Source organism: Lampris incognitus, chromosome 19 (genome assembly GCF_029633865.1).
Source record: "Lampris incognitus isolate fLamInc1 chromosome 19, fLamInc1.hap2, whole genome shotgun sequence".
NCBI lineage: Eukaryota > Metazoa > Chordata > Actinopteri > Lampriformes > Lampridae > Lampris > Lampris incognitus.
Window position 1 is genome coordinate 22,093,214 of NC_079229.1, and position 25,440 is coordinate 22,118,653.

The 25,440-nt window shown below is 44.5% G+C and overlaps 1 protein-coding gene and 1 non-coding gene across 2 annotated transcripts in view; one reads left to right on the forward strand and one right to left on the reverse strand.

The window, feature by feature from the left end:
• The window catches only part of LOC130129512 (partitioning defective 3 homolog), a 465,188-nt gene that overhangs the window by 431,358 nt on the left and 8,390 nt on the right, over positions 1-25,440 (reverse strand). The gene's annotated exons all lie outside the window — the stretch shown is intronic.
• Positions 21,460-21,531, forward strand: trnaw-cca (transfer RNA tryptophan (anticodon CCA)). The gene has a single exon. It is a non-coding gene; the product is annotated as a tRNA-Trp (tRNA).

Here is a 25,440-nt window from a genome sequence, read left to right on the forward strand (position 1 = left end):
GTGTCTTGCAGTGGTCACCACATTCAAAATCTCCTCAATGAGGCCGGTAGTGATATGCACGATGGCAAAACCTACGAAAATAAGACCGAGGCTGTAAATAAATGGAATTTATTGACTTTTGATCCCAACCCCTATTCAGTTGCCATGGCAATATTAAAGAATGTTCGGAGAATGCTGGTTCAAATCCCTGTGTTACCTCCAGCTTGGTCAGGTGTCCCTACAAACACAATTGTCCATGTCTGCGGGTGGGAAGCCGGATGAGGGCATGTGTCCTGGTCGCTGCACTAGCGCCTCCTCTGGTCATTCGGGGCGCCTGTTCAGGGGGGAGGGGGAACTGGTGGGAATAGCGTGACCCTCCCATGCACTACGTCCCCCTGGTGAAACACCTCACTGTCAGGTGAAAGGAAGCAGCTGGCGACTCCACATGTATCGGAGGAGGCATGTGGTAGTCTGCAGCCCTCCCGCCCCCGGATCGGCAGCGGGGGTGGAGCAGAGATCGGGACGGCTCGGAGGAGTGGGGTTATTGGCCAAGTACAATTGGGGAGGAAAAAGGGGGAAAATCCAAAAAAAAAATCCTTTTCCAATCATGACGTCTTCTGAGCAATATGACTAAACTTGGGTGACACGTTCTCTTATCACTCATGCGTTCATCCAGATTTTAAGGTGATTTTCTAACAGTTAGCTTCCACCGTTTACCCCCGAATCCAAGGATCCAAGTAACAAAAAAAGAAGTCTTATGCTTGATATGGCGGCCCTGTGTAAAGAATCAGATGCACAAAATGAATTTACGTTCGCCTCAACGATGAAATAATCCTCCCAAGTCAATTGCATCATGATGAAGTGCAGCACGGACAAAATAATTCTTACAGCATTGAGAGCTTTAAAATACCACCTTGGGGGGAGGGGGGGTTATGATTATGCTTTTAACTCGGAGATCGGAGCAAGGTCAGCAAGGTCAACACTGGACTCTTTAAAGCACGGGGCGGCGGAGGCAACCCTGCAGAGGAGACAATGGGGAGGGGGTGTCCGGTTACAGGCATAATATTTTAGCTTCACCCTCCAAGGCTTTTCAAACCCCCTGAGAGAGGCACCATCCTCAGCTTCCTCCGGGCCCTGGGTTGGGAATAGTAAGAGCCAGACTTAATGGAGCTGTGGAGCACCAGTGTTTGGATGAGCACTAACCTAAGACAGGCGTAGTTTACCGAGGTAGATTTTAAAGCATCAATTCAATTTCTCGTCTTTCCGCAATAGCGTTCTTTTCATCGTACGCACCACAAAGTTGATTTTTTTTTTATTTCTAAAAAGAAATAAGGGTGAAAGTAAGTAAATAAATCAATCAAATGGAACAAGAGACGACTAAGGCCGCCTTATAATTTGACGATACCGTTTTGAATCAAAAACACTTAAGCCGTTGCATGGAGTGAGAATTTCAGCCATTATCAGCGACCGAAGCCAAAATAAATGTTGATTATTCCACTGCAACGGCTTCTGATATCCATTATAACTAGCAGACAATCAGAACGAAAATGGCATGGCACAAAAACAACTTATTCCACCGAGTGGTTAACTCAATCAGCAGATGAAAAACTTCACAATTGCTTTGAAATCCTACTTCATATATTGTTATGCCGGCCAGCCATAACTCAAATTCCTAAAGTGGCAAAACAGATTCGGATTCTGGTTCAGATAACCACTGAATAAATGACTAAATATTACGCCCAACATCTGTACGGTCCTTTTTAACAGGTTGAGGCTCTACTTGCGTAGAGAAGGACTGGTTCAGCACCGCAAAATTTGGCGTCTTCTTACAGGGGCAGCAGTCAGCACAATTCGGGCACACGTTTGTTCATTATTTCATAAACACGGGGGTTATACTCGCCAGATGGGGGCCTCTAAATGAGCCAAGAGAAACACACTGCACAGGGTGAAACACAGAGAACAGACACAAAAACCAACACTTGGACGTCACGGCACACGCCGCACTCTCAAGAGTCTGCAGATGTGGGAGGCAGTGAGGTCACGGAGTACTTTCTACACTCTTAAGGGGGCTGGGGAATCAGGTGTGGGGGTGAAGGGGCAAAACATGGTTGTATCCCTCATACTGCATAATTTTTGAATAAAAATCCAGTGTGAAGAGTCGGTTTTATACGCCAAGTATGTCTGCGTGCAAGGAATTTCAATTTTTATGAATGATTCAACGTGGCATTGCTGAACGTCAAAATTGAGACAAACCTCACAGTAGCAATGTGTCTCCAAGACGGCTTTCAAGTGTAAATCACCACTCAACCAAGACAACATTATATAAACAAAATGTCAACACTGGAGCTAATGACTGTAATGTTGACTCTTCGCAGGATCAATGCAGACTCAATTTTATATTGCAGAAAGTGCTGCTCATGGTTTGTAGAGAAGCAAGCAGACCGTGACTATGATAATCTCTCACATACTTTGCACAAGAGCACACACACCACATATTAAATGGACAGATGCAGACGTAAGACTTATTAGGAGACAACTGTGTGTGTGTGTGTGTGTGTGTATGTCTGTGTCTGTGTGTGCGTGTGCATGGATCCCCTGAGGTTCCAGACCTCCAGATGTAGAGCAGACACCAGGGAGGGGCAGTGCTTTGCTTCCCCCTCCTCTGACGCCACACTCCCTACATGTGTGGTGCAACTGGTAAGCACCGAATGAGCTCATTTCAGTGAAAGGGGCTGCGTCGGTCCTGACCCTTTCACACAAATCAGGATCCAAACGACCTCCAGTGTTGGAGGCAATTTACACCCAGTCTACACTCGAAAGAACCTACGGAGAGAATCCGGAGAAAGGGCGATGTATAAGCAATCTGGTACTAGGTAGATTAAACGTCTGTGTATCTGATGCTGGTGCTGCAACCTTGTCATCAATTTTAGTGAAAGGTAAATTCTGCTGCTAAATAACTGCTGGATCAGGGATGTGATGGTGGCTCACGTATATTGTAAAAAGAAACCAAATGTGGCTTTGCTCACAACTGCTTGAAGTGCGACCACTGTTGTCAGACTATTGTGACGTTACAACCTGCCCTCAATTGTACCTTTTAACAGGAGTCAATAAAGCTAGAGTTGTTTCTATGTGTCTATCTATTTCTTCCTACGGTTATTGTCGCTGTGTCCTTTTTAGTCAGTCTGAACTATGTAAAGCATGCCCCCCCCCCTTTCTTCTTTTTTCTGCTCTCCATTTGGTGGAAGTGGCGGTGGGAGTTGAGGTTACATCACAAACTGTGATATTTGTTGGAAAGCAGTCCAGCGGCCGTTGGTAAGGATACCCCGACGAAAGGCAGTGATGTGAAAATATGCTCGAGAGCCGTGAGTGAGCGCCACAGCTGCAACTCATCTCTTTCTCCACCGCTTAACCAAGGTCACTGAAGGCAAACACAAAGTCTTCAAAGCTGCACAGAAGTAACAGGAATAGCACTTGTAGCGCTGAAACACCAAGGCTTAATATATCCATGCAACAAAGCATCACACGCTTCCAGAGACACCAGGATTCAAAGTCACTTTCTGACAACTGAGCAATACTGGTGATAGTCAGGAATCAGGAACAGTTTATTGTCATTTCAATCAAGTACCTGCGTACACAAAAGAAACGAAATTTTGTTTCTCTCAGCCTACAGCAGTGCAACACAAAAGATAAAAGCACGTATCCAAAATTTCCCAAAACAACACCACCACCAACAACCTACAAAAACAGAGAGAACAAAGCAAAATAACACAAACAGCTAACAACACAATCCATTCGCTGCAATATAGTCCAAAAATTCCCCTGCCCAGAGAACGAAAGCCAGCCAGGATGACTGTCGGAGCTGCTGGTCTGCATGGGCTAGCAGTTAGCTTAGCCTGCCCCGCTTCTGCGTCCTGTCAGACCGCCCTCGGTGTTTCCTCTCGGGAGCAGCTACGGGCAGGGCCGTGGTCCTTGAGCCCACCGGACGCAGCAGACCAGGCTCCCTCAGCCGATCCAACGCCAGCTCTCCCAACCATTAAACGAACAAAATCGACGATCAAAATAAAAACTTCACACGATAACACAAACTTAGACGTAGACGTGGACAAAGACACTGCATAGTCGGTACTGGGTGAGGCCGCTGAAAACGTGAGTTTGCGCCGCCATCTTCCCACACCGGAAGCGGTGAGGTGAGTGATAGTGAAAGTGACGATGCTTATTTACATGCAGGGACCAAAAGTGAAATAAAAAAACAAAAAATAACAAAAAAGAATTTTTGTTTTTTTACGCTTGTAAGTCATAGCTCATGGGACTACCAACTCGAGTTAAAGCGGTTATGTGGTAAAGTGGACATTTCTCATCCCGTCACATTTCATTAGGTTACTACGCTGAACTAAAACCCTATGATCTATGGGGAAACCGTTCGGAACCGCTTACAAATCCCTCATACCACGCAACAACAGTCATAATAACCGGCACGGACAGAATCAGAAAAGAAGAAAAGGAGAGAGCAACATCTGAGCGGATATAATGACCGTCTTCTTTTTTAATCCATCCATGTGTCAGGGAAAGAAATAGAGGTCCTCTTATGAAAGCCTCATCTACTGAGAGAAATGACTGGTCCTGCTCTGCACATTTTCATCACGCGCTGGGCGTGACTGAACAGACTGAATGAAAAATTATGTTTGTTCTCCTGGTGTCATGTACTGTTAACAATGTACGCACTGAGGTGACTGTATTTGTTTAGCAGGTTTCCCTCAGAAAGCTGAGTGGCCTCCTGAATCAGTGTCAGGAAAAGAACAAGGGCGGACGGGGGGGGGGGGGCAAGGAAGACAGGAAGACGGCGGAGAGAAAAAGACAGACGACTGAGAGAAAAACAAGGAGATAGAAAGAGCTTGATGAAAGACAGTTGCCAACCAAAGGATCTTTGGGAGACCATCCAAAATTCACCAACACTGACCTCTAACCGAGAGGAGCGCGGAGACACAAGAAAATTACAGTAATGCTACAGAGTCTAAACACGCGAGAGTCAAACAAATGGAGCGACATTTGTCTGAAAAGAGGAGGATACGGGAGAAAGACCAGATGTGTTCGGCTGTGTTCGCTCTGCCTAAGTGGGAGTTTGAACCATTTTCACACCGTGTGCTGCGTGCATGCCTTACCAATCTTAAGAAAGGGCTCTGGACTGTAATAATATGCTTTAGCTGTTGATAATTTAGCGAATGCTTGGACAAGAACTGACAAGGTAGAGTCAAGGAAGTGAAGTGTGTTGTATATTTTAAGCCTATCACATTTCACACTTAATCTGGTATTAATGGCTTTATTTTAATGCTTCACATCAATAATGCATTTGCGGAAGAGAGCAGAGGGGTGCTGGTGTGTAAGTTATCTGCGTGTGTGTGTGTGTGTGCACGTGTGTTTGTGTCTATGCACTGTAACCATATGAATATGTAATTACAAGTGTGCATTTGCATTTTTGCAAGCATGCTCAACTTTGTGTGAGTGTACAAATCTGTGAGTGAAAATCTGCAGGGTGTGTACCCCGCTAGGGTCGCCCCATTCTCAGCTGATTTTTCTTTTTCTTTCCCCCGAGCAAACCATTCAATATGATATGAGAGGGCCCCTCCATAATCCCCGCCTGCCGCTCTTGCACAACAGCTTATTGTGTGCAATTGTCGGGTCAATCGTGACCTCTTAATAAGCGATTAAAAACAGACAAGTCTGTTGAGTCAGTAGACAAAAGCAAGCAACGGAGACGGAGAGAAAATCATTTGAGTGAGAGAAACCGGTCTAGTCACGTGGGGAAGGCGCTGTAACATCCGCCATCGGTGCTTCACTCTCTTACTTAAAACCAAACTGTAAAAATTATGATAGCTAAAAGCAGGTGGACCACAGTGACGGGGATATCTACGGAGCGATGAGGTGTCACAAGTTGAGGAGGTGCTCAACGTCCCTGCACAGGAAGCGGCTGACAAATAGGAAAAGCACTTCGCTCTGAAGATAGGTACCCAATATCAGTAGGAAACGGCACGTGGGTTAATGGAGAGAAGAGGTGAGTCAATGGAGTGAGAATGTGTAGCAGGAAGAGAACTACAGAGTGAAAGTGAGAGAGGGGAAAGCGAGGAAAGGATGTATTAGGATGCACTCAAAAGGTGCAAGGGGCATGCAGCGAGCGGGGTGAGAGACAGAACAAAAGATACTGTATAATTGGCTGCACTGCAAAATTTTGTAGATAAGATATGTCTGCCACAGGCCCTCGTGGAAATGCAAACAATTTCATCAGTCCTAAGGTTGCACATTCACATCATACAGGAGTCATCGAACGTTTACTGTGTTATGCAGAACCATCAATTTCCTGGCCTTCAATTTCAAGAGCTGAAGTGTCAGAAAACCCCAAACAGGGCAATTAAAGTCTCGACGTGACCTCTTAAGCACAAAGACAGCGTGCCCAATCCCAATTCAGAAGACCGCCTGATCAAGTGCCCGAGTCAGTCAGACCACCTCTCTTAGGCGAACCCACGGTAGGAGCCCCACCTGATTGTACGACACAATTTTAACAGTTAAGTCCCGGGAAAAAACAAAACAAAACAAAGACTCCCTACTCATCCCGAGCCGAAACAAAGTAACCGGCAATTTTCTTGAGCAGTGGTCGCTTAGAAATTCGGTGGAAGAAACAAATCTTTCAAGGCCTCTCCTCGTTTCATTATGTTGCTCATAGTGAATTATTGCTCTCGATTCACTAAACACAGCGTTCCCACGTCACCGCCCTTAGTAACCGTCTCCAAAGAGAATGAGAGCCAGTGAGCTTTGTGGGCACTCCAGGAAGCTCAGACGGAGGATGCAAGGCAGACAGTCTGCTGCCATCATCGAGGTTCTGACCTGGAATCTAACAGGCATAATGATCAACTGGTGTGAACGACAAAAATGCTCAAAAGCAGTGGATGGTTTGCTGCATGATTTGATTGCAGTTCAAGACCAGTATGGCAGCCGTCCTTTCCTCTCTAGTAGTCTAATAATAGCCCATTTATGTTAACTGTCCGCCAGGGCTATTGCATCAGGCCTAAGTGCTGCTTAGCACACTATTTACTTCTCAGCTTAACATATCTATCTCCGTAGTTAGGTGCTGTATCTGCAACTCATGCATAATTTTGTATATTAATTCTTCGTACATCAAGCTCGAAGATGTTTTATAGATCAAAGAGCAACAAAGCTTGAATCTACATTGCAGATAAACTCTCCCCGGCCTAATAGGGTAATGAATAAGCAATGTCTTTTTATCCTCAGATTATCCAAATGCATTCATACCCATTTTCACACCTCGTGTAACCACTGCACTGCATTGCGCGGCACGCAACTGAGCAGCTCCACTGAAGCCATGAGGTTTAAGTGCAAAGGGTACGGTATGACGACGTCGGGATGGGGAACAACGACGCCGTGTGACTCTTAAATCATGTCAAGGACCAATCTTGACAAAGATCAACCCAACCAATCTATTCTGCTTTGATTATCAAGTGCTATAAAAGCCATTTCTCCAAGATTAACTTATAATGTCAACTGTATAGGTGGCAATAGGACATAGAGGAAGTTGGAACATCACTTCATGACAACACTCCCTGGTAAACACGAACTTATTTTACAAAAAGTGTTTCCTCTTCTTTCTTTTTTTGCCTCCTCTGATACATGTGGAATCACCAGCTACTTCTTTTCACCTGAAAGTGAGGAGTTTCACCTGGGGGGACATAGTGTGTGGGAGGATCACGCTATTCCCCCCAGTTCCCCCTCCCCTCTGAACAGGCGCCCTGACCGATCAGAGGAAGTGCTAGTGCAGCGACCAGGACACATACCCACATCCCACCCACAGACACGGCCAATTGTGTCTGTAGGGATGCCCGACCAAGCCGGAGGTAACACAGGGATTCAAACCGGCGATCCCCGTGTTGGTAGGCAACGGACTTGACCGCTACGCTACCCAGACACCTCTCTTTGCTCTTCTGGTTCCTGTGGGCCATCTTTACTGGGAACCTACCTCTGCCTTAAGATCGACCATTTTAGATCATTATTCATTGATTTGGCCATTCCTGGTCTTATCAATCTGCATATTGATTTTGCAGAATTTTACATCGGATGCCCTTCCTGACACAACCACTAACCCTACGGACAGGGCACAGGTAAAGCACTGGATGCCATCCTAGTATTCATGGACTTGCGCCCATGCCCGTCACTTTTATAAAAGGCAGGGATACAGATGAATGGTTAGGCCCGCCATGCTCTATGGTATGGAAACAGTGATAACAACACAGAGGTTAGAATCTACATTACAGCTCGCAGAGACAAATATGCTGCGTTGGTCCTTTGAAGTGACTAGAAAAGACTGGAAGAGAAACGAAGAAGTGAGAGCTACGTTCAAGATCAGGGGACTGGATGAGAAGTTGAGCGACGCAAGACTGAGAGGGTTTGGACATGTACAGAGAGGAGGCATAGACTATATAGGGAAGAAGGTATTGGACCTGGAAATACCTGGCAAATGAAAAAGAGGAAGACCAAGGAAAAGATGGAGAGACCAGACAGAGGAGGACATGAGGAGGGTTGGACTACAGGAAGGGGCTGTGTCAGACAGAAAGCTACAGAGGGCAAAAATTTGCTGTGGCGACCCCTGAGAAACCGGGAACAATCGGGAATACAATCAAGATATGGGTCAAAAATGATCCCCCAATCCCAACACGCACACACACACACACACGAGAAATAATGGGATAGCACCTTCTCAAGTTCTCGTGTCAACCGTGTGCTGTGTGCTAGCGTTCCTTCCTACTGGAAGTCTTCACCTTCCACCTTCATGTGCTAAGTGTAGCACTGGGAATAATCTTGGCTAGCGAGGCAGCTCGGGGCCTTCTGCTCAGCTAACTGTTTTGAATTTTGGCAGCCTGACCCACCATCATGGCCAAATGACAAAGGAGAACACTGAGTCACACAGAGAAAGCCTGCAGAGCCTGCCAGTGTGTGCATGTGCCCACATGTGTGTTTGTCTCCACAATGTAAATGCTAGAAACCGCTCATGTCCCAAAAAAAGTCAACGGTTCTATTTTCCCGCTAATGCCCTTCTAGTATTCCTTGACGGTGTACAAAATAGTAGTATATCAACATTTTGGCCTTGTTACTAAAAACAGAAATGTCAATACCAGCAGACAAACAGGAGCTGCAACTGATACACTTTGTGTGTGTGTGTGTGTGTGTGTGTGTGTGTGTGTGTGCATGGAAGTATGCCTGTATTTATGTGTCCATAGGTATATGAAGTCTGCTCATGTGAACAGGTTGATGAGGGGAGTAAGCCTCGTCACCCTGGGCTGTGCAGGAAACAGTGAAGGGTGTTGGTAGGGGATAGCAGCTAACACACACCAGCTGTCAACACCTAGGTACAGTTCTCCACATAGGCCCTGTTTGAAATCCCCCCCCCCCAAAAATGCTGTCTCCAAGTTTCTGTCTTTATGTGTGTTTGAGGAATCCAGGAAAAGAGCAGTTTTCGGAGCATCCCAGAATAGTTCCAGCTGCCATCTGGGTAGCGCAAACTTTCCAAAACTGTACTAAAAGAAATAATGGAGTGACCTCAAAAAACAGGATGTGTTTTTCTTGTCTTTCTACTTCATAATTTCCCTATCTTCTCTAGTCTGTTCTACAATGTGCAACTAGATGAATTAATAAAAAAAAAATGCTGCATTCATTGTTTCATATTTCAAAAAGGGGAGGGGGGGGTCAGCTGATAAGCCGCCTATGCAGACAGAACCATTTCTCATGTCACTCTAGCCATCTTCTGTAGGGTTTGCATGTGACATGTGGAACATGGCAGAACACAGGAATAGTCTTTACACGTGTTTGATAATTGTCTCCAAGGAGCAGCAGATGGAAAATTCAAAGCTGATGAGGTGAAACAGAGGACAATACTGGCCATCATGTCACTACGGTCCAATAACTGTGCTACCTCTTATGCCCCCCAATACACACACACACACACACACACACACACACACACACACACACACACACACACACACACACACACACACACACACACACACACACACCATCCCCACGCTCTCTCTTTCTCTCTGCTTCTATCTTCCTGTATCCTTCTCTTTCTCCTTTAAGAGAGGGCAGATTTTTCCGAGTAGTCTTGCATCCATCACAGTCTTGGACCCTATTGTGCTACTCTATACTCCCATCTAAACATCTACCACCATGTACTTCCCTTTTTTACACTTTATTTTATCATTACATTCATATAATTCGCTTATCCTAAACATGGTCTTAAGTTCAGCCTGTAAGGACACAGTCGGATAGTAAGTTTATAAATGGGTGGGCGCAAGTACCTGAAATGGATCTTGCACGGATGTGTAGCCTGCACTCAATTTTTCATCTCCCAGTCTTTCACACAGTCAGTATGTTCTTAATGGGGTGGTGAGTGACAGCCAACAAAATGTAAGATTAGGCTCCCGAACCATGGAGCTATTTTAATTACATTTTCCCTATTTTCTTACTTAGCTGATGCCTTTATCCAAGGCGACTTGCCTGAGTAAGCAATTAGCAGGTATATTTGTGCTTCAACCTACAGGTATTTTTAGAGCACTAATTATGAATCTGAATATCACAGCCAAGAGTGCATGTCATATCAAGCGTAATTTGTGTAAGTGGATAATGGTAGATCACCTATCGTGATCCAAATATTAGAGGAGCCAAATGACAAATTAGCTGGACTACCGCCACAAATCAGCATCACAGTCACGCTTAGGGCCATCTGTGGATTAAAATGGTCTGCAGCGCTGACAGAAGACAGGAGTTCATTCCATCATTTTGGGGCCAGGTGAGAAAAAAGCCTGGAGCAAGAGCTCAACCCTCTTCAGGTGTGCATGGACAGTGGCCTTCCAGAGGTAGAACGAAGACGGCGAGTAGAAGCGTGCACATGTTAATAGGGGTTTGCAGGTCAGAGCAGTTTCCTGAAATGCTCAGACGACCAGCAGCAAGATTTAAATGTTATGCAGGTAACAAGCAGCAACCAGTGTAAGGGCATAAAGAGAGGTGCAACATGCAAATCTTGGCAGGTTGAAAACCACCCTCCAGCACCATTCCGGATTCTCTGCAGTAGTTGTCTTGCACGGGCTGGAAGGCCAGAAAAAAGTGCACTGCCAAGAAATTACTCAGGCCTAGATCGGAATCTGCACAGCGTGATCTCATAAGTACGGTGGGATCTTTCAGATAGTACGTTTCCAGGTAGTAATAGTTTAAAAACAAGTGTGCCAAGCACTGAACTGAAACGTGTAGCTTGTTGGGAGGCAAACGCGTGACCTCTTCATGATACACGGGTATGACCTCCCCGTCAGACACGACTGGTTTTCCATGTCAACTGTTTCCCACGTGGCTTTGTGGGTAGATTCAATTAAAATGCAGTTCCAGGCTGGTTCGTTAGCAAGAAAACCAGGATTTCCTGGTTGAAATTCCTGGTTGAAATGGTTGGTTTCCTGGTTGGTTGGTTGAGGGTCTAAGAACAGGATGTTGTGTTGCTGTAAAGCCCCTTGAGGCAAATTTGTAATTTGTGATATTGGGCTATACAAATAAAACTGACTTCACTTGGAACACCAGGAACCAGGAAGGATAGGAACCGGGTGGAAAACAGTTTTTTGAATCTTAGATGCAAAAGAAAAAGAGCTACATAAGAAGAGAGCTGGAAAGAGATAGACAGAAGATAGACAGAAGTAAGGTAAAACGACACTGAGGACAGATATCAAAGGAACTGGAACAGGAGGTATCAAAAGAGGATGGAGAGAAAAAGAAGAAGGGTAGATGAGGATAAAAGATGCAAGAAAGCACCAGAGAGGGAAAAAAGGGGAGGAGAGAAGAGTAAATGAGAGAGAGAGAGAGAGAGAGAGAGAGAGAGAGAGAGAGAGAGAGAGAGAGAGATAGGGAGCACTGGAGGCAATGCCACAAGGTTAAATCTGATGAGCAAAGACCTGCTTAACAAGTGAATGTTAACGCAGTTATACCAGGAAGAAAAGACATTTTCACACAGATAACAGATACAAGTGCGTATAGATGCAGTCATATACAGAGACATGAGGGGAAAAAAATGCATACAAGCCCACACACGCGTAGTAGGTTATTTTAAGACCTGATGATAGGAGCAAGGCAACAAGAGCATTCTCACTAATGCTTGTTCTCTGTGGCTTTGAGAATAACCTGCATAATCACAGAGCACTTGTTCCGAGATAGTGTGTGAGGAAATACGGACGATAAAATGAGGCAAACAGAGCGAGTCATTAGGTCACAGACGTTTTTCTTTTGTTCTGTTGCTTACCTCATTTAAACCTTATTTCTCATAGACTGTGCCATGACAAGACCAAAATCACCCTCGCGTTCTTTCACAAAATGCGTTTCAACCCCACCCACAACATCTCCACAGTCCTGAACAAAGCCAACAGGCACACAGACAAGTGAGCCAGCAAGCCAGTCATAGAAAGTCATGTAGATGGTGGTAGTTATCCTTAGGCTGTGCATGCTCTCCTCTTCCTCCTCCCCCAAGCACCATCCCATCCTTTCACTGGGGCTATTCCCATTAAAGTCAGTGGGTGATGGAGGTGAGCCCCATCAATCTCTCTCTAGGACCACCAGAGTTGAATGGCTCGGTATGAGAGGACAGCCGGGGGGAAAGAGAAAGCCGTGGTTTCGGTCTCGCTGTGGGGGCCACAACTTTGTCTTTTTGCAGCTCAGCTGGCAAGGCGGGGGCGAGTGTCATGCGGTCCATTCAGAGGGATGAAGAGGTGCCCACCCGCTGTAGATACCTGGGTTGAATCCAGATGCTCTCAAATTGAGGGGGTAGATGGCTATAGAAGAGGGGGTGGTGTCTGATTCTGTCTGTGCCGTGCCTGCTGTCTGTCCCTATGCTCTGTCTATGCGACAGAGCATAAAGGTAGAGAAAATAAAGGAAGAGAGAGGAAAGCAGGAACACAGAGTTGTTCGACATTTTGCATTTTAATTAACTCTACACACATAGGAAACATTACCGTTCTAGAAAAACTCTTGTGTTTGAAATTCCACAAAATCCTCTCTGTTTTGTTTTTGTTTTTTTTTTGGGGGGGGGGAATTTCCCCCCTGTTTCTCCCCAATTCTATCCAGCCAATTACCCCACTGCTCCGAGCCGTCCTGGTCGCTGCTCCACCCCCTCTGCCGACCCGGGGATGGCTGCATACTACCACATGCCTCCTCCTCCGAGAGTCGCCAGCTGCTTTTCAACTGACAGTGAGGAGTTTCGCCAGGGGGACGTAGCGCGTGGGAGGATCACGCTATTCCCCCTAGTTCCCCCCCCCCAAACAGGTGGCCCAACCGACTAGAGGAGGTGCTAGTGCAGCGACCAGGACAGATACCAACATCCAGCTTCCCACCCGCAGACACTGTCAATTGTGTCTGTAGGGACGCCCGACCAAGCCGGAGGTAACACGGGGATTCGAACCAGAGATCCCCGTGTTGGTAGGCAACAGAATTGACCGCCACGCCACCCAGATGCCCCCCTCTCTGGTGTTTTGCATGTTATTTTTCATGACAGGACCTCCCGGGGTAATTGTGTCCAACTCCAAGTAAGAAGGTTAAGAATAAAAATAGTATAATAGTAAAAATAGCAAATATAAAGCCAACTCTCAAGAGTCTTGGCCAAGCTGTTTTAAAGTGACACAAGTCCGTGACTATAAAGCAGAAAAATATGCTTTACTTTACTTGATTATGCATAGAAATTGCAGCTGCGGTAGAAGAGAAATTAGAAAAAAGGATGGCGATGTAGTTGGAGGAAAGGTTTGGCGTTATTCTGGGGGAAACTGTAGGGACCCTATTAAAACAGGTTATGAAAGTGTAGCCACCTAGGAGCAATCTAGCAGTTGTAAAAGTGTTGTTGGTGCTTATAACATGAAACCAGCTCACTCAGGTTATTCACCTATGTCTTGGGCAACAGATAGAACTGACAGAGCACACACGAATATTTACAAACGTATACACGTGCGCACATTCAGACAAATACACATATACATACCGACCCACATGCACGCACATCTGCCTTTTAAGTAGACTGGATTGGAAACACTGCCACACCACAGCATTTAGCATATTACTCCAGTACAACCGAAAGGAAATGTGTCTTGTGGTGTGCAAAGATGGGGATGGATGTTCACGTGGTTTTCCTTTGACAGAATATGCAAATTCAACGGCGCGTAAAAATATACACACACACAAACACCTTGGAGGTTTCATTCTGTTAGTAACATGACAAAAACTCCATAAGCGACAGGAAATCAATTATTCTCAACGGCAGCTAGCAACACAAGCAGACACTGGCGACGGTGGGGGGGGGGGGGCACCAAGCAAGGCAACAAGGGAAAGTTGACAAAAAGTTCAAGTAGATGCATACATACTATGATGCACAGCCACAACAACTCAAGCGATTAGAGCTTTTGTCCCCGAGTCCCACGAGAAACGAATACACAACACTGGCTCCTCCTCAGTTCCCGTTCCAAATGGAGGACAAATCGATCACTAAGGCCTTTTTGGGTTCCTTCCAACTGGCTGGCTGGCTAGTTATGTTTTTCACCGGAAAAGCCATCAGAACAGCTCAGTCGGGCTTGGCAATGTAAATTTGGATTTAAGCTTAGATATGCCTACCACTGACAGATTCTGGAAAACAGAGTGGCGTTTGTCATTTTGTAGCAACAGATGTGAGCCCAAGGTCAGACTATGTGGTACAAAGTGACATGACAGCTTACACCTGGTAAGGACTGGAAACAAAAATGTGTGGATAGAGTTCCTGTCCACCGGATGTCATTGTGACTAATGTAAATTTGCTTGGCACGTGTTTGAAATTTGGGTGTGTCTGCATGCAATGTATGTATGCATGAGTTTCATCGATATCTTGCAAACTTCAGATGGTTTCACAGTTTTACCCCCCCCCCCAAAAAAAACAGCTCAAGTGTTTTTACTTAATGAAAATATTCCATCATCCTGATGCCTGAGCCAAGCTATAACAGAATTATTCTACAATGTTATCTCAATTACACATCAGTAGGACAATAGACCATTTTTCCCACCCGGGTATTGAGAAGTAGACTTTTTGGGAATATGGGAGGTTTATCTGCAGGACGCTGATGCAGGCTTTCTTCATCCTTCAGGCGTCACTGACCCCTAATTACAGGGTGTGAGACGGTCCAATGACATCTGTCCTGAAAACGTCATCCTCTCAGTCTTTTAAACAGGGGAGGGAGGACCCATCTGTCATCAATGTACTCTAACTCCAACCCCCACATTAAGGCATCCTGAAAATGATCCCCCATGACAAAACTAAGGGTGCCACAATTGTTTCTCAATTGTCTTCGGGGAGGGGAACGGGTGATATATGTTGGCATTTATTGCTAACTGTAGATGAGCGACTCAAGATAGAGTCACATGTACAGTGTAAACCTAACAGATATTGAAGAAGAATCTGTCGGTTCCCTACTGGCACCCATGCACTCCTGGGACTCCCAACAATGCAACATATTTCCAAAGGGGCGACGTGATCCAAGGTCAATGAATACATTTAACCACCAAGTTAGCTTACAGATACACCAATTGAATCGATCCTGGGGATAAGAGGTCTTGGAAGACTGCCATAACTTTTGCATTTGTTTACCAAAGACACCCATATTTCAACAAATACCAAAAAAAAAAAAAAACCTTGATTGACCTCTCAGCTAAACAGTGATGACAGTCCCTTGGCTGGTACTGAGTGACCTCATTTGAAAGTCCCAGGCAGACTAATCATCCGTCAACATGCTCTGTAACTAGAAAAAATGTCTAGGCAGGGAATTAGTTTTCAAAGATAAATCCATCTTTTTATCTATTCATCGTTTTTTTTCCCCCCTGCCTAACTTATTCACCTACATGTCCAGATGAATGACCAGAATGACCAACATTTGAATAATCATAGTTTCTCACAGGGCATAGAGATGATTTCCACTTATGACGTTTATATTGATGAGAAATACAGAATACAAACATCCTGTCCTCCATATAAAAGTTAAATGTCTGCTGTTTGTGTGTTGTTGTACCCGAGTATGAGGCATTAACAGTACAAGCAGGAGCTGAATCTGGGGCAATATGATGACAGAGAATGGAAGACCAATCCAAACCGGTGCATTCTTTGAGGTTTAAACCATGCTGCAGCAAATGCTTCGACATACTGGATGAGTTTCCCCCCTTACAAGAAATTATCTTACTGCAGTGACTGCAGTTTGCTGCAACAGCACAATGGAAATACGTCTTTGGACTTTATTGTGCGATCCTGATGGACTGAGTACCATATACTGAATTGTGTATTGTATTTTTATAATATCTATAATATCTTTTTGTATAGCGCTTTTCAAGGTACAAAAAGACCCTTTACATAAAATTTTAAAAAATGTAAAAGTAATACACCAAAAAAAATTTAACACACAACATTAATCACACATTACAAGCAATTCTGACAAGATGAGTTTTGATTAATGATGTGAACGTGGGCAGATCGGTGCAGTCTCTGATGTATTTGGGGGAGGGGGTTCCAGAGGGATGGAGCAGCTACGGAGAAGGCTCTGTTGCCCCGGGTCCTGTACTTGGTCCTGTGTGGTGGAGACAGGAGGAGCAAAGGCTGCAGGAAGGAGTATGGTAGCGGAGCAGGTCGGTGAGGTTGGAGGGGGCCTGGTTATGGAGGGATTTGTGAGTGAAGAGAAGGACTTTGAATTGGATCCGTTGTCGGACAGGGAGCCAGTGAAGGTTCTGGAGAACAGGGGTGATGTGGTCACGGGAGCAGGATTGGGTGAACAGCAGAGTTCTGGATGTACTGGAGTTTTGTTTAGGACTTCTTTGGATGACGAGCTGTAGAGAATGCTGTTGCAGTAGTCAGTTCTGGATGTGATGAAGTCATGGATCAAAGTTTTTCAAAATGACTCCCAAACTTTAGTCCATCTTCTCCATCCGTTTTTCTCATTTCTGTTCTACCGCAGCTGCAACTTCTATGCATAATCAAGTAAAGCAAAGCATATTTTTATGCTTTATAGTCACAGACTTGTGTCACTTCGAAACAGCTTGGCCAAGACTCTGGAAAGTTAGCTTTATATTTGCTATTCTGACTATTATTATACTATTTTTCTTATCTTTAACCGACTTGTTTGGAGTTGGCCACCATTGCACTGGGAGGTCCTGTCATATACTGTTAGTTTCCCTTTGAGAAATAACATACAAAACACCAGAGAGGATTTTATGGAATTTCAAACATAAGAGATTCTCTAAAATGGACTAAGACAAACCAAGTCTCCGGCTTCTTTTAAATCTGGTCTTCAAACTTTTCTTCTTGTGGTGAATACTTGTATTCAGGAGGCATCTACTCTAGACATGGGGTAATTTTGAAATTGTTTTACTATGTAGTTGTACAAAATTTGGATCATCTGTTGGTAACTACAAAAAAAAAGTAAAACATCTTTCTACGTTTGAAAAAAAAAACAACTTGAAAAATGTAGGTCGCAGCGTCTAGGTATAGCATAGCGGTCTATTCCGTTGCCTGTCAACACGGGGAGCGCCGCATCAAGTCCCCATGTTGCCTCCGGCTTGGTTTGGGATCCCTACAGACACAATTGGCCGTATCTGCGGGTGGGAAGCCGGATGTGGGTATGTGTCCTGGTCGCTGCACTAGCGCCTCCTCTAGTCGGTCGGGGCACCTGTTCGGGGGGGAGGGGGAACTGGAGGAAATAGCGTGATCCTCCCACGCGCTACGTCCCCCTGGCGAAACTCCCCACTGTCAGGTGAAAAGAAGAGGCTGGCGACTCCACATGTATCGGAGGAGGCATGTGGTAGTCTGCAGCCCTCCCCGGATCAGCGCGGGGGGTCGGAGCAGTGACCGGGAAGGCTCGGAAGAGTCGGTTAATTGGCCGGATACAACTGAGGAGAAAAAGAGGGTGGAAAAAAATTCCAAAAAAAAAAGTAGGTCATGTGGTACATGATAAAGGCCTAGTGCAGCCGTTGCCTGTGCACAGTCATGTTTATTTACTCCACTTCTCGGCAGAAGGGGTTTTGTGTGCTTAGTGCTTCAGGGTTCAGTGATCCAGAGTGCATTACAAAGATAAAACACCAAAGAGATGAAAAGGTGCTATACTACATCATGTGCATCTCATCACGTCCCTCCAAGCATTCCCAGAAATAGTATCTCAGAGGCCAGAACCTATCACGGACACTGGCTGCATCATCCATACTTAAGGATCAACAAAATGTGTTTATACCTTGGTATATATGATGGCTGCTAGTTACAGACACTCTGTATTAACATCATTTTGGTGCACACAGTTAGCCATGCCAATCTGACTAAACTATGAACAAAAGGCACGGTACATGAGATGATCCAGTATTTACAGACAGCTCTTCTTTTTTAATGGTTAACCACGTAGCTTGAATTTTTCCATCCACATTCGTGTCCAGTGTTTCAAGTCATCCATCCTCGCTGTTGCTCAGAGCAGCCTCACGGACACTGTGAGACAGCAAAGGATTGTGGTTCAGAAGCCAAACATGTAGACACCCCCTGACCCAGACATGCAGGCAAAGATAATACCCGTGATAGAGAAGTCAAGGACACTCAAAACAACCCACAGCAAATTGAGAGGATGCATGCATTTGTCCAAATGACACATGGGATCAACTTTGGGAGACTGTGTAAGGGTAACACAGGGGAGGGAAACAGTTAAAGTGGAGAGTGTAAACAATGAGCGCCACGACACATTTAGGTGATTTGACTACACACTCTTTATTGATCACTGTTAATCTGGTGTTGTTTTCATCCATTTACGGAAAACAACTTGACACCTACAGGACTTTTTAAACATGAGGTCCCATTTGCAAAATGTCAGAATCATCATGTAAAATCTGATTGATTGATTGACTGATTGATTGATTGATTGATTGATTGACTTTAATTTTGTGATATTGGGCTATACAAATAAAATTGACTTGACTGTTTAAAAGTAAAACGAGTAGGATTTTCATAAAAATCAATGTATAGACTCGTACAAAAATAATCCCTCTCAATCATCACTTATGAGCCACTAGACATGTGTGGCGGTGTGTATATCTGCAGAGACCCTGTCCTCTACCCGTATTTTCTTATTGTGCTGTGTACGGGACATTTCTGGGCGTTAACATTTGGGCAGCAGGACTCTATAAAAACATAGTGACCAAGCGCCAGATTAAGATCAGAAGCACACATCCAAGAGGAAGCTACGACAATGGTGGACACGGTGCCGAAAAGACACAAATATAGCAGGACAAAGCTGGTCCCAAAACGACAGTGACTCTGGGGTTGGCTTTCACCCGCTGGCGAGCACTGAAGGATAGGATGGGAATGAAGAGCGACGCGGACTTGGCCTGTACCCTGGGATGTGCTCTGGCAACTGCAGTCAGGGGGCGTGTCCTTCTGGTGTTGTTGAGCCCGGGGGGGAGGGGCCAACTTTGAATGTTGTGTTTACAAACCGCAACCAACAAATCCTACTCGTTCTACCATCAAATACCCTCAAGTTAGAGACAGAGCATGGAATTACATTAAGAAAATATCCCTGTCCCTCCTAGTATTTCTATTCCAATTATATTTGTGCAAGAGCAAAGGGTATTTGCAGATTGTAATCACCTGTCCATTTCCCTCCTTCCCCACATGTGAAAATCACCTTACATGACTCGAGTCTGAGATGTACCCGCTTTACAACAGCGTTCAAAGCTTTTTGTTTTTAACTCTCTGACAAACACCCGGTCCTTACGCTCTAATAGCACAGAGCTCTGAGACTGCAATCATAGTCACAGAAATAAGCTGTTGACAAAACAGTGGATCACACCCAAAAGGGCCTGGTGTGGCCTGCATGTTGAAACACCACAAACCGCATATTTGGACTGTGCTTCAACTTGTTCACTGTTGGACCGAGCTGCAGGCCAAGATTCATGATTCAAGAACACTTTGGATGAGGAAAAAAACAACAGACAACCCTCTACACTTCAATACTGTGCACAGCACATGTGGAAGACATGAGTGAATTGTTGCATGTCCCAAATGTATGTGTTCACCTGTTGGAAATGCACCAAAACCATTTTATCCCGTCTAAGGATATTATGCGTGATACAAATCTCATCATTACCAGGAATAAAAGTAATCTTGTTTCTTTTTAAATCTATGAGTAGGGCTGCAGAAGTGCGGCGTAGAAAAAAAGCCAATCCTTTGAACTTGCCATACTCTTGCCACTAGTGGCGGTTTGATAGAACATCGAGATACCACGTGCCGCACAATGCAGCTCACCACACCAAAGAGACCATTAATGGAGACCAATCAATCCCAGGGCCGACGGCGATGACTCTTTAGTTAGATTTAGGCTGAAACCATTTTATCAAGCCAGTCAGCTGTCATTCAGCCTAGTATCTCAAATGAATCCTCTGACTTCCCTGCTGTCCTGAAGTCCTGAAAATAGGCAGTGTATATTGGCCTTTCCCCTACACTGAATCCAATTTGACAGTTACCCCTGATTAGAGAGGGGAGCTACACCAGCCTATACAATTATTCAACAGAAAATTAATGCCTGTGTGTATTCTGAGAGTAGAAACACAGGCATCTTCCTAAATTAAGGCTCGCCAAAATACCGACAGAGGAAGCTGTCAAAACAACCTTTGAGAATCTGTCCAGGTGGTTCAAAGTGCTTTTCCACCTTCACGGTATTAGCAAATATAATGCCTATCCTCTCCCCCTGAAACACCTTGTACACATTCATTTTTTCCATTTTAAAGAGTCCAACCATGAGTTATAGTCCCCTAGAAGAGCCAATCCTCCATGCCAAGGGAGGGAGCTATTAGTCAAACCACCTATTAAGTAATTTTCTACATAAGACAAGTTACTGGCCCATACCATGATACAATAATATGTGCAGGGTGCTTTAAGGGTGGGGGAGGACATAGATTTAAATTTGTTGAACATAAAATCAACAAAGCAAAGCTCCTGCAAAATTCTGCATGCTACCTAGCAGAAAACAGTTACAATCATATTAAGAGAGGGGTAAAAAAAAATAGCTTGTCTATAAGGGAATTTGACCCCACACAATGCATTTTCCGAGACAGGCGAGTTGCTACTTATTCTTGCATATTGTGCAATGTTGCAGTTGGTAGACTTTTCCCTTGGCCAAACACGCTACCATGGACTTTTGGCTCTCAGTTTGGCTGACAGAGTTTCAAGAAAGGAGCTTTATGTTGTCCTTCCACAAACAAACCAATAATCTGATAATGACACTCCTGTGATAAGACAGGGGAGCACTAGAGGTGGAATGGAATGGAGTGAGGCATGGGAAGAGGAGATATGGAGACAGAGAAAAGGAGAGTGAGGCGCCGCAAGGAAAGGTCAAGAAACAGCACTAAAGAAGACCTCTCAGAGACCTCGTGGCGCAACGGTAGCGCGTCTGACTCCAGATCAGAAGGTTGCGTGTTCAAATCACGTCGGGGTCAAGTCTTTAGCCATCTAAATAAACAGGCTGGAGACCTTACGCAGCCAACAAAATTATCTTTGAGCCCTTCCCCACCAAAAAAAAAAAGAGGAATCAACAAAGACGGTGGTCCTGGGGACTCGTTTTGATCGCTAAACAAACACCAGGTATTCAGCATCATCAATAACCAGGAATGTCAGGACCTCACAGAGATGCCCACCCCCCATCTCTACGCTCTAACATCCCTGAAGCTGTTAAGAGTAGCCGTTCAATACAAACGCATGTCTAATTTATGCCAGATCACTTGCCCTGCACGTTCTACTTCTAACAGTTCAGGCCAATGATTAACTACATTATCTGAGCCAACGGGCTAACAAACCAAAAAGGAGTGCTCTTTTTTGTAAAGCCATGTCAGTCTTGTCACATTGGGATAACAAAATGGAGCCATGCTATCGTTGATCAAACTCCTTTAGAAAACCCATACACATACATGCATGACTATGACCACACAAAACACCCATCCAATGCATCCCTCTCACACACACACACACACACATACTCGCAAAACTATACTTGTGGGGCCCCCTCATTGACTACATTCATTTCCTAGCCTTTAACCCTAACCTTAACCATGCAAACTACATGCCTAACCCTAAACCTTAACCTAACCCTAATTCTAATCTTAACCCTAAAATCAAGACCTAACCCTAAAATAAACCCTTTTACTTGTGGGGCCCCATAAAATGGTCCCACAAGTTAGGTGGTTTCTGGTTTTTCTATATTAATGGGGACCAAATGTCCCCATTAGGATAGAAAAACATGGTGTATACACACACACACACACACACACACACACACACACACACACACACATGCTTTGTCTGTCTATAGTGTCAATGCCACCCACATGATGGCAATTGTATTGGAAAGATTTGACAACAGAACGAGATGTCTGACAATTACTGAGTAGCTCTTTATTCATATTCGCATTTCAATTCATCCAACTTTGACTCTGAAACACAAAAAGGTAATCCGATGCACAGCTTCGCATATCCCTGAACGGGGCAAAAGCCTGTACTTAGATCACTGTAAACTATTTCTCCCCTAAATGGAGCCTGAAGAAAATTATGAAACTAGATATTGTGCAGCTGAGTGCCCAAACATGGGGTATGTGAAGTAGGAGAGCACCATAGCCACCCGATGGCTGACATATTCATGGTGTGCCAGCTGCCAAGATGGCACGTGGCCTACTTTGTGTCATGTCGTTTTGTTTTAAGTAATGTATGTCAGCTTCAAGCAACATGTTACTTCTGTCCCTTCACTGATTCATGATTCAGTTCAGTTACTGCGTTGTGCTCTGTTTGTGTGTGTCTGTGTTTGTAGGTGTGCAAGCATTCTGAGGCTTATCTAGTCACCTGCAAGTATGTGCATGCACCTAGACATATACATGATCACCTGTATGAAGCTTGTAGGCCTACTCTAACCTGCGAATATAAGCTTTGAGGCCAAAAGGTTTCACCCCCTCATCTTCATTTGGGTAAGATAAGGGATACAATGTGCTGCTATTGTCCTTGGCATAATTCATGTAGATAGGGAAACCTGACAGACAGTCCTTCAGGCTGGTGATTCAGCTACCTAGGCAGCCAGACTACCAGACAGTCACTGCAAAACCAGGAAGTAGCTTCTTCCTCTACACTTCAATAAGCAATAATCAAACTAATACAAATGTAGTCCCGTGCCTATAAGCCAAAGTCCATAACTGAAAAAGGTCCCCATGCTTACGACTTCAGTTATATCTGCAGTAGAGGGAAAATTTAGGAAAATAGAGCACGTGCATGGAAAAAGCACCTCAGACTGGTTTCTACATAGCATTTTGGCCTCGGTGCAATGGATATCATTTTACTCATTTGAACTATACTGATTTCCGATTCAGATTTTGGGAGTAGCTGTGCTCCTCGAATATTGTACTGAGTAAACACAATGTTCTGCCTTTGTAACAATTATTTCCCCACGCAGATGGCACCCGGAGAGTCCACTTTTCAACACCATTTTAGCAGCGATAAGTAAAAGAAGAAAAAAAACACATGCATATCTGGATTTTCTCACATGTTAAATCAGGACAAATAGTAGCTATTGACAAAACAGTACATCAAAGACTTAGATGCACCGGTCAGGCAAGCAGACAGAAGGCAGCAGTGCAGTGTGCAGGCCAGGGCAGTGAACATCTTTTCTGGATGCCTGGACACAAATGCACTCGTGACTAGTGCAGCAGGCAGACGTGTGATTTTGAAGTCGTAGAGAGAGCAACCAGACTTTCCCGGGGAATGAGCTGGCAGAAGAGAAAAGACAGTGCGCAACTGTCTGAAAGAAACTGGACAAAAGTGCACTCGTGCAGAGCAGCTGGAGAGTGGTGACGAAAGTAAAACGAAAAAAGGATAACAAGGGATGAGGAAGAGCATCGGATGCACAGTGGCTCAGTGGTTAGCACTGTTGCCTCAAAGCAACAATTTTCTGGGTTCAAACCAAAGTGGTCCTTTCTGTGTGGTATTAGCACGTTCACGTGGGTTGTGTCTGAATGTGCCAGTTTTCCCCACACCAAAAGACATACTCCCACCAATGCCCTTGACCAAGACGCTTCTGTTGGTCCCTGGGCACTGCACAGCGGCAGCCCACTACTCCTTTGTAGTTAGGATGGGTCAAATGCAGAGGACTAACTTCACCAGAGATCAACAGTTGCATTAATATGAGAGTACAGATGTTGCGTGATTTTTCTCTGAACAGAACGATGCATCATTAAGCATAGTTTACATGCAAACAGAAATCCAATTATTATTATCATTATTATTATTATGCAACGGCTAATGCGAATATTTTGAATTTTGTGTACATGTGGATATTGGTAATACAATTACTCTAACAGCTGAGTCCACATCATTCTTTACATAATTGTTGTGTGTGCCAGGGAAACGTAATTGCTGTTTCCCTCAATCTCACCATCCTTTAGCCTGTGCAACTGACACACTTATTTTTAGTGTTTCTATAAAACTAGCCGACAACATAACAACCTAAAGTACACAATATTTTCATCAAATTGTTTTTGTACCAGATGCGAGATAAGTGGGAATATTTCTTTGGCATCCTGGCAGCCACGGCTGTATTAAACTCCGGATGATGGACCCAAAATGGTGGCCCATTCATTTCACCGAGAGCTGCTCACCCTGTGCATACAGCTAGTATTGGCCATGTTTGTTGTTATCTGGGATGTGCGACTTCCCCCTGACATGTTCAGTTAAAAAAACAAAACAAAACAAAGATGTCCACATGCATCAACAGATTGAAAGATTGGGCAAAATTCTACAGGTCTTGTTCATGTTTTGCATACATCAATTAAGACTTTACCCCAGTTGTAAGATCAGCATATTAGTGTTTAGCCGATGTGAAATCACCCGCTGTCTTCAGTTTGTAATTGGAGGTAGGCCTAGAATTGAATGCAAATTTTAAATTGAGTAGCTAATAATCACATCCTGAGTGAATGTTTAACCTTGACGGCATAAAATTGTACAAGATGATGATGATGTGCAATTTCAACAGAGCTACAGTTAACTCATCTGAATCATGTTTTTAGCTGACCAACAACCCAGAAATGCAAGTTCACAAAACTTTTCAAAACTTTTATCAAAAGATTGATTTTTGTGAGATTTGTGTGATAGAGCATGTCTTATTTGCACATCTGTCACTGGTGTTTCTGTGAAATCCTACCTCAAATGAAACCGCATAGGCAATACCAAGTGATAGAATTGGAGGGTTCGGGGCACAGGACAAAAATCTATCTTTGGTGTAGTCTAACAAATGAGGATAATAACGTTAATTTAAAAAGCAACATTTTTTAAGACCTTGAAAGGGTTGCAACCCCCCCATCCCCACCTCCTCC